The sequence below is a fragment of the Bidens hawaiensis genome, unplaced genomic scaffold, assembly GCF_021521415.1.
Source record: "Bidens hawaiensis isolate Kalapana, Puna unplaced genomic scaffold, B.hawaiensis_p1.1 tig00003760_1, whole genome shotgun sequence".
Taxonomy (NCBI): Eukaryota; Viridiplantae; Streptophyta; class Magnoliopsida; order Asterales; family Asteraceae; genus Bidens; species Bidens hawaiensis.
The window spans coordinates 2207916-2218240 of record NW_027491216.1 but is presented as its reverse complement, the minus strand read 5'-3'; the positions used below and the strand labels follow the sequence as shown (position 1 = coordinate 2218240).

General features: G+C 35.7%; 1 pseudogene; it reads right to left on the bottom strand.

The window, feature by feature from the left end:
• Nucleotides 1-587: 587 nt before the first annotated feature.
• On the bottom strand, nt 588-5966 carry LOC143624316 (transcription factor TCP4-like; annotated as a pseudogene).
• Nucleotides 5967-10325: the final 4359 nt, after the last annotated feature.

Below are 10325 nucleotides of genomic sequence, written 5' to 3'. Positions count from 1 at the left end.
AAGTGACAAACATCAGACAGCCATTCACGACAACTATTGATGGCGACCACTAATTCAAGACGAATAGAACACGTCAATGAACTTCTTCTCCAATTAATTGCAACAATGGATAGGATGGAACAAAATTTTTCAGAGATGGGATCGATGACGAAGAAAATGGTTAGTGACCTAAAGTCATTGAGTTCCGACAAGAATTCATCACCGGAGTCTATATCAGAGGCATCGACCAAGAATGATGAAATTGAGTTAACAACCAATCAATTGAACCTAGAAGTCGAGATCAATCAATGGACCCAAGACATCATTTCCAATCAATTGAACAACAAGAACAGGACCAATGATTCTAATATGTATGATGAGACTCAAAGTTCAAAATTCAATGTGAAGGATGCAACGGTGAATGGAATTCCAGAAGTTAAGAATCAACAAGACATAGAGGATGTAAGTATTCCTATTCTTCAACATCTTAATAGTTCTAATAAGGAAGGTCTTGGGTTACAAAGTTATTCACAATTCTTATAAATCTACCGTATCAATTCTACAGTTAAATATAGGACTAAAATATCCAACACATTCCATTATTGTCCCTAATTGATAATGCCTAACAAATCACACGCTATGACCACACACAGACTTCCATCCACGGATTCACTCATTCCCTGTACTTGCACTTTTATATTTTTATTTAGAGAAAATTATGGTTTGTGCCCTATGCTGGATAGACGGGGGCACTATACAAATCTTATTCTTATTTTGTGCCTTATGTGCCATTGGAATTTTCAGGAGGGCACACTTTAACTCCTGCCGTGAGTTGACCGTGCATTGACCGTTTAATGGCAAGGGTAATTTAGTAATAAGATAAATAATAATAACAAGAGTTAATTGCAAATATGATCCCTGTGGTGGAACCCTAGACGCAAGTTATGTAACATTTTGGGTTTTTACCATATCCGTTTATTTTTATTTTTGTCATTGTACGAACCTATTTTAGATCCTAATCCTTAATGATATTTGGCACTTATAATTAATTAAGTTTCCTTTTATCCACTTTAAGCCCTTCATGTTTATTCTTTGTTTAAATTCCTAATCATAGCATAAAATGTTCATAAATTGATCAAAAACCAAGTATAGGGGCTGTTTGTGACAATAGATGAAAGACACCACCTCCGGTGGATGGAGCGCCGTGCGGTGGGGGTACAAAAGCCGGCCACGCAGCGCTATGGTGCTGCTGCACAGTCAGTTCGCGACAATCTGGTTCGTTTTCGTTTATTAGCTCGTTTTTGGCATAAAATCGGGTATTTTCGGCATGTTTGAGAGAAGTAAGGACCAAGAAATCGTTATATAACTAAAATATGAATCCCAAGTCCTTTCTTACTGATCAAGGGAAGATCTTAATGCTTAAATTCAGTGATTCATTCATATAATACACATTAATTGCTTAAACGAGCCAAAAAGGCCATAATTAGTTTGGTTTGGCTTTTTCTATATAAACAACCTTAAATCTCTGCCATAAATCTTTACACAAACCCTAAACATCATCCCTCAGCCGTCCATACCTTCTGCCATCTCGTTTTCTGCTCGGTTTTTGGTGATTTGTTGAAGAACGGTTCATAAAACGGTTGACTTTGCAAATCTAAGGACCTTTGACAATCTCGTTGTTCGTTCACATTCCGGGTAAGTTGTAACCTGAGTTTTTGTTCATAAACTTCCTCTAGTCGATAACCTTCAATCAATTTCTGAGATTGAAGGGTATTGACTGGTCAATTGCTTTAAAACCCGATAAAGGGTAAAACAGTCAATAACTTTGACTTCTCGTTTTCTCATACTTATGGTCGGATTCAATGTTCGGTCCAGAAGAATTTTCTTCTCATAAATAAATTTTAAGGGTTCTGACCAAAACCCGACTCCCGACTCGAAGTTTGGATTCTGGTCAGACTCGACTCGTTTAAACGTTAAAATTGACATAACTTGAGTTCTACTCATCCGTTTGGATTGATTCCAGCGGCGTTAGGTTCGTTTTTACTCATGCTTTCATACTGATAAGTTTCAGGTTCTATTGATTATCTTCGTTCGGCGCGTTAATCGGAAGACTCTTATTTATTATTAATATTTTAATCAACTCGCTTATTTTAAGGTGAGTTTTGTCATTTCCCTGTTTTCACATATTTTCAAACGTTTTTGGGGGCGTATACATACTTATAGTATTTCATATTATACATATTTCAATCATTAGCAAACGTTATATTGTGTGTGAATTGCTAGACATAAATGCTAATTGATTACTTGTTTAATTTGCGCATTCGGAGTGGTCCACCATATTCTCATTATAGTATGATCATACGAGTTTTAACCGGCGCCCGATTCACTTGGCAATGGTTTGCTTGACACTTTATTTGCTCATTGGTTTAGTTTATTTACCACTTTATTTACGTTTTGCTATTTTTTTCTTATTATATATACTATTGCAAAACTAATTACTTGCTCACTCAACATATTTGTTGACAAAACTATTGTATTTTCTACGTATATGCAGGTTATCATTTTAATTGAAGAATTGAAGTCATGGATTACTAGACTGAGACCCTAGTCATTATCAAGAACAATTTCATTAAGTTATTTAGATTATTTATTCTTATGGGTTTTGTTGCTATAATTGAATGAATGCTATTTTTGGATATTGTTTGTTTTAATTGGAATAAAATTTATTATTAGATATTGTCACAATTATTGTATGATAGTTACCTCGAGCTATGAGCAATCATGCTCACACCCCGGCATTTTCACCTTAGGTTGGGGTGTGACAAGTTACAACCCCGTGGTGTCATTTTTGTAGATATGGGCCCTGTGGTGGCACTTTAATTTCACTTTTGGTTTTCCTTTTGTTTGACCGTTAAAACGAAAAATTGTCTTTTCACGCTAAACCTATTAATAATAATAAGGAATATTGGTTTTAAAATAATTCCAACTATGCCCTATTGGTAAATAGCAGTCCCAACTTTAAACTTGGTCGGTGGCAGTCCCAACTAAATGGGTATTTGTTTTTAACGAACCGCGACTAACAGATGTTAACCCCGTTAGTGATTTGCTGACGTGGACCTTCTTCTCCAGCCGCATCACGAAACCTGCAACTCGCCTCCATTCTCCCTATTATCGTTACACCATCTCTCTCTATCTTTCCCCTCATTCGAAACCTAACCGATGTGCCGTCGTTATTGTCTCCGACGAAGTCCACCCTCGTCAATCGTGCACCATTCAAGGTAATTGACACATCATTCGACTCGTTTTGATCCCCTTAACAAAAGCCATATGCTTATTTTGTAAATCATGTAACATTGATTTCAAATTTTTGAAAATAAAATCGGGTTTGGTATATAGGGATTGGCCATGAAAGAAGATGAAATCTACTTATTTCTAATTTCTGATGTCTTTTGAAGAGGGGGGAGACGGTGTGATGATATTGGGGAGAATGCAGGCGAGCTGCAGGTTTCCGGCAAGTTTCCGACATGATGCGACGGGAGAAGAGTTAACATCCGTTAGTTGCGACCCGTTAAAAACAAATACCTTTTTAGTTGGGACCACCACCAGCCAAGTTTAAAGTTGAGACTGTTATTTACCAATAGGGCATAATTGAGATTATTAAAACCAATATTCCTAATAATAATAATAATAATAATAATAGACAACCCAAACCCACTGTTCTCCGGCCAACCCGGCCATCAAAATAAATATTATTGTGTCCTGGTTGGTGGTGGGTTATCGGATCTTGAAATGATTACAGTGAAAGCTTGAGATCCTGATTATGATTATTATTATGATTATTCGCCGTAGAAAATTCATATTATTATTCACTGCCGGAGTTGCCGGAAAAAAGACTTGACGGAATCTAAAGATTCCGGTAAGAATCTCTAATTCTGAGAACAACCCATTTGATTATTATTATTATTATTATTATTATTATTATTATTATTATTATTATTTATTATCCGGGTTTCGATCAATATTCACAATTGGCGTGGGAGTCTAAGCCGGAAGCTCAGCGAGTTCATCAATGGAAGCCTTAGCTTTCTTAATAAGCCAGTCAACGGCTTTGCTCGGCATGTCATAGCCGAGCCGATCTTGGACGTCGTAGAATTGTATAGCTGTGTGAGCTAAGAGTCGCATGTGCCGGACTCTCTGACCTTTAGCCGTATACACTTTACTGTGGCGGTCTTTTAATCCGGTTGACCATACAATGTGGCCTCCTTGAACCTCCACTATCTCACAGGCGAATAAATGTTGAGCCTTGTTGCCAATACAAATTTCAATTGTTTTGAATTTGGTAAGATTTGGATCTGATTTTGAGTGTTTTTTATATGTAAGGCCCCGAGCCAAGTAGCCTTACATTCGGTGTTGGATTTACTTATATACGTAGTTTGTTACAGCGAAAGTCTATACAAATCGCAGCGGAAATTTAAACTTTTACAAAATACTTCTAACTCTAACTAGATCTTCAATATGGATAGCCTCGTACGCGCCTCGAGCTTGCCACGTCATTACAATATCTGCATGCATACTAAAAGTCAGCTACACGCTGAGTGAGTTCTAACGTTTCTTCACTTCTCAGAACATACGCTTTGCAAATACATCACATCTTTCATACATTTAAGCAAAACGTTTATAATCTTTAGTTTCTTTCTCTATGTCCGTCTATCAATCATTTCATAACTATATTTCTATGCGCTTGATCATAACTAAGCCTCCTACCCTTGCTCATAACCGAGCCTCCTATCCTTGCTCATAACCGAGCCTTCCTTGCTCATAACCGAGCCTTCTATCCTTGCTCGTAACCGAGCTTTCTATCCTTGCTCATAACCGAGCCTTATAAAGTTAGAGGGATTTGTTATCCTAACTTATTGTGCATGCATGAGGCCCGAAGGGTCTACGATGAACGTATACACATTCTTCTATACACAACATTCATACTCGTTTATATTCCTATAACATTCTACGCAAGCATTAGTAGGGTTTGTTCCCTAACTCTTTCTATTCTATCAACTATCAATCAAACATTCAAATACATATTAATATATAATCACGTCATTATAAGATATATATAATTAATTAAAATTACATATATCTATTCTTTCACATACGAGTATGCATATAACCCCTAAAACGTTTAAAGGAAAAAGGGGGTCAGAACTCACTTGTAGATGATCCCCTCCTGAGTTAATCGTAATGCCTCTCTTCAACTGCGCCTGACTTACTGTTAATAGCGGACATATATTAATCATCTATATTTGTTTGTTTCTTTATTTCTTAAGTTATCGGGGCTACTTTTAGGTTAACCTAACCGACATGTAGCCTTTTTAAACCGAGCTTATTTATTTAATAAGCTTAACTTTATTTCATTAACGAGCTGGCTTCATTAGTTTGCATCTTTAACGACATTATTATTATTATTATTATTATTATTATTATTATTATCAATTCCCATTCTAATCTTTATCTTAGGTTCTCACCTCCACACTTTGTTATTATATATATATATATATATATATATATATATATATATATCATAAGTTATCATCCGTTCGTACATTCCTTGCTTGATGGGTTGGTTCTCGTATTCGGTTCACATTCTACTCTCATTCTTTTATTTGAGACGGGTCACGGGTTGTTAAACGAGTCGGGCCTTGGTTTCGGGTTTCGTTTAAGTCCTTGCTTCACTACCATCCTTTTGTTACTATCATATAATCCAATAATAATAACAATAATAATAATAATAATATTATTATTATTATTATTATTATTATTATTATTATTATTTTCTAATTAACTATTATTATTTAAAGGTTAAAGGTTAATTACTAAAACACCCTTGCCCTTCCTACCTATATAAGCCTCTCCCTAACCCTACCCACCTTCACTCTGCCTCTTCTTTCTTTCTCACGGCCACCACTGCCACCCCATCCTCCGGCCACCATGTCACCATGACGATCTTCATCCCAACCCGCACCCAGTCCATTCGGATACTATGATTCGAATTCCCATCGGAATTCGCATCGGGATTCGCGCGGGTTGCGAATTCAACAGTTCGCATGAAGATGATTCGCTCGGGATGCGGATTCAACAGTTCGCAGGAAGATGATTCGCCCGGGATGCGGATTCAAGCAATTCGCGTGAAGAAAGATTCGCACAGAATGTGGATCCAAACAATTCGAACGTCCGGTTCTTTTGTTTTAGATCTGAGGGTTTTAGCGAATTACTTTAAGGGTACGGCCGTCCACCGTCAAACGGACAGGATAAGGTTTGGGTTCGGTTTCTCAAGGGGTTTCATTCCGGGTTCAACTTTTCTTTGGGTTCACTCGCGGACCCGTTTGGGTTCTGCTCGAGCTCTCCGGCTACCGAGCTGCTCGGGATCCGGGTCTCGTTGACACACGTTTACACCGTTTGTTATTTGGATTTGCCGAATCCCCTGTTAAAGTTATTGTTATTTTGTTAAATACTTTGTTATTAGTATCTATTGGAAGTTTGTTTATATTGGTTCGTTTATGTCGGTTTGATAGCTCAAATTGGTTTTACACTTTCAAAGTGTGCTCATGGATTGTTAGATATAAAAGAAATGAAACAACATAAGAACGAACATAAACGATTCTAATACATTTATACCTTACGGATTTACTTAGATCCGGCTTGTTTGCAATCTTAAACGAATCTCTTAAAAATCTTGGATTGAACAGAGGTTTGTGTGTGTGTGTGCGATAATGATCGGGAGGATGATGGTGAAATGATGTGAATAAGGATTAAATTAGGGTTTAGAAGTTTAAATAGGCAAAGCCCAAAGGCTTTTAGGCCCAAAATCACTCCTAAGTTCATTGACCTCTCCTAATCCAATCCATATTCTACATATTATTTAATTAATTTAACGACATCATCCGGCACGATAACTAAATTAAACCCGAATTACTTTATTTAATTATTTATTGAAACTAGGGCGTTACATTATATGAATTGACACTGACACATACTATATAAATAATATTGGTAACACCACTGGAATTATGTTGGTGGTGGTGCCCTGAATTAAGAAGATAGTAGTGATGCTTGGTTAAGAAGAAGATTGAATCAAACTTTTAACAATAGTCATTTTAGTCTAGCTGGTTGTGAGTGTTGTACTAGGTGTGGCTAGACTCGGGTTCGAAACCATGGTGGACAGTTTTGCTATTATTTTTTTTGAGGGAAATCATTAAACAAACAAGGGTTCAAATTGCATTTATTTAAAAACCACATGGTTGCAAATTGAAAGAATATTAGGGTCTTTTCACAGAAGCACTAATGTTGTGACTTGACACTGATAGTGGACCAAAATTGAAATAAAAGTGCCACTGTAGGGCTCATATATACAAAAATGGTATAACGAGGTTGCAACCTGCGTTTGAGGTTCCACCACAGAGACCATATTTGCAATTAACTCTAATAATAATAATAATAATAATAGGAAAAATTCCCAAAATATTATTTTTAAAAACAAGTTTCAAGTTAGGTATCATTTGTAAAAAATTCCAAAATAGGTATTTTAAACTAGTTGTGACGACTAGATTCTTGGTGTCATCGAGTAGTTTACAAAACTAGTCGCGACGACTATTTTAGGCTAAGAAAAATTCAGGGACGAGTATTTTGACGCCCTAAACTTGTCGGGACGACTAGTTCAGGTAAAAAATTGTCTGGACGAGTTTTTATGAATTTTTTTGTACTTTTCATAATATTATATTATCATATTTAATTTTACTAATAATTAGTTTTTCTTTTATAACTTTTAAAAAATAAAGTTTTACTAAAATCCAAATACACAATTGAGACGTGCTTTTTTTTATCTGCGTGTTGACATAAGATTTTTTCAAAACCAAGCGGGTAAAAAACCTTGATATAAATTTAACCGGCTCAGTTTTGAATACATCTTATGTCTGGGCGTAGATAAAACAAGCACGTCTCAATGGTGTATTTAGATTTTAGTAAAACTTTATATTTTAAAAGTAATAAAAGATTAACTAATTATGAGTAAAATTAAATATAATAATATAACATTAAGAAAAATACAAAAAAAGTTTATAAAAACTCGTCCAGACTATTTTTTTTACCTAAACTAGTCGTCTCGACAAGTTTAGGGCGTCAAATACTCGTCCTTGAAATTTCTTAGTCAAAAATAGTTGTCGCGACTAATTTTGTAAACTACTTATTGACATTTTTGAAATTCTTTACAAATGATACCTAAAACTTGAATACTTCTCTTACGTCTCTTTCTTTCTGTAAGCTTTATTCATTCATCCAATTTCCATCATCTTCATCTTCATCAACTCATCATCTTCATTGAACCTTCATCATCAACCCCAGTCACCGGATTCGAGCAACTTATGTGTAAGGTATGTTTTGCCCATGAGAAAGCCCAACAAATATTACTTTATATGGGTTCTATTATTATGTTTTAATAATTAAAGAAAGAAAATTATTATTATTATTATTATTATTATTATTGTTTGTCTTCCGTTTGACAAAAGAAAATAATTGGTGGTGTTTTTTCTTTTTGGGCCGTGACCCATATGACCACAAAATTCTTTTGTGCGGCTTCACGTGTTGCACAAGAAAGCAAAAAGGATAAAAGGTTTTTTTATCATTCGGCCGACACACATAAGAAAAGAATTGTGAGGTTTATTTTTGGTTCATCGTCCGTCTATACAAGAAGCAGAGAATTTATTTAGTGCTTCTTTTCTTTTTTTGTTTTTTTTTATTGTTTCGTGGAGATAAGGGGTCCTTCAGAGATCGATTTATTCTTTCGTTGGTGATACCTCTTATTCATTTTCTTTTATAGTTTGATTCCATATACTTGAAGATTATTTGTATCAAGCATATAATGATTTGTTTACGCCTCTGGTTTTATCTAGATAATACTTTGTTTGCTATTATTGGTGATAGTAGATTTGAAGCGGCTCTAGTAGTCCCGCAGTTTTACTCTCGCCTTGTTTTCCACGCTAAAATTTTGTGTCCCTTGTTACTTTTAAAATACCTATTTGTTTGCATCCTCATTGGTTCATTCGGGTCGGGAAAAAGTTCAGTCAAACGAAGATAAATTCCGCAATTTTTATATACCGTTTGTGGCTAAGGGGTCGTTTTTCCTAACACACCGAACATCGGCTCGATTTTACACTCGTCTCTGCTGCTGCTTAACGCCGTCACCGCCACCAGACCACCTCCCTCCCGCCTCCCGTTTCTAAAAATTCCGACCATCACGTTCCGTACACCACAGCCTCAACACCCATGTTCGGTATTCGGGTATTTCAACATTTGAATTATAATTCCCAATTTAAACCCTAATTCTTCATTTGGATGGCTCTGCAATCTGCATTAGTGTAATCATCCAATGTATGTGTATAGGGAAATAATTTTGTGATGCATAAATTGAATAATCAGTTTGTTTCAACTATAAGCATATGTGGGCTTTCATTTAGTTACACTAATGTTCTTCAAGAATCATCCAAAATAACTAATCCAACACTTGGTATATTTTGGTACTCGGGCGATCGGTACTGCTCGAAGCTTGTAGTGTTTGTAATTTGGGGAAGAAAGTAAACTCTAATTGGAATTTGCGGAAGATAAAGTAATGAAAGTCGGTAATATATATTTTATAATCTGTAACCATATCAAATAGCAGCTCAGTTCACTTGGTAGGCTTTGTAGGTTGATAAACCGGAGGTCTGGGGTGGGGTTCGAATCCCAGGCAACCTTTACATTATTTTGGAAGATATTTTAAACTGAATTAAAGGCTTAGGGTTAAAATGATCATTTCATATTTTCCTTAACGGTCAACGCACAGTCAACTCAAGGCATGAGTTAAAGATGCCGGTGGCACCAAACGCGCAAATTGAGAATAAAACTTGTATAGTTGCCCCGCCCATCCAGCATAGCGGCACAAACTATAATTTTCTCTTTTATATATAAATGAATGAACGTATAAAAAATAACCCACGTAAGTTACATAGCAAATTTGTCACATGTGCAATCAAATCCGTTAGTGTGCGTATGTATTGTGTTTTAAGATTTAGTAAAGACATGAGTTTATTTGAAGTTTTAAATCTAGAAATTCAGGGCGGCAATTGTTTTCACGATCCGAACATGACAAAAAACAGCATGTTTTGTATCGATTAGCGTGGCCCGTTTAAAAAGGCGGGTCAAGTTTTGGTTGATTGTTTAAAAAATAGCCAGGTTTGGGTTATAACCCGTTTATTTAACAAAAACTTTTATAATTATCTTTTTAAATTCTAATTTTCCGTTTTCCACTTTTTTAGAGA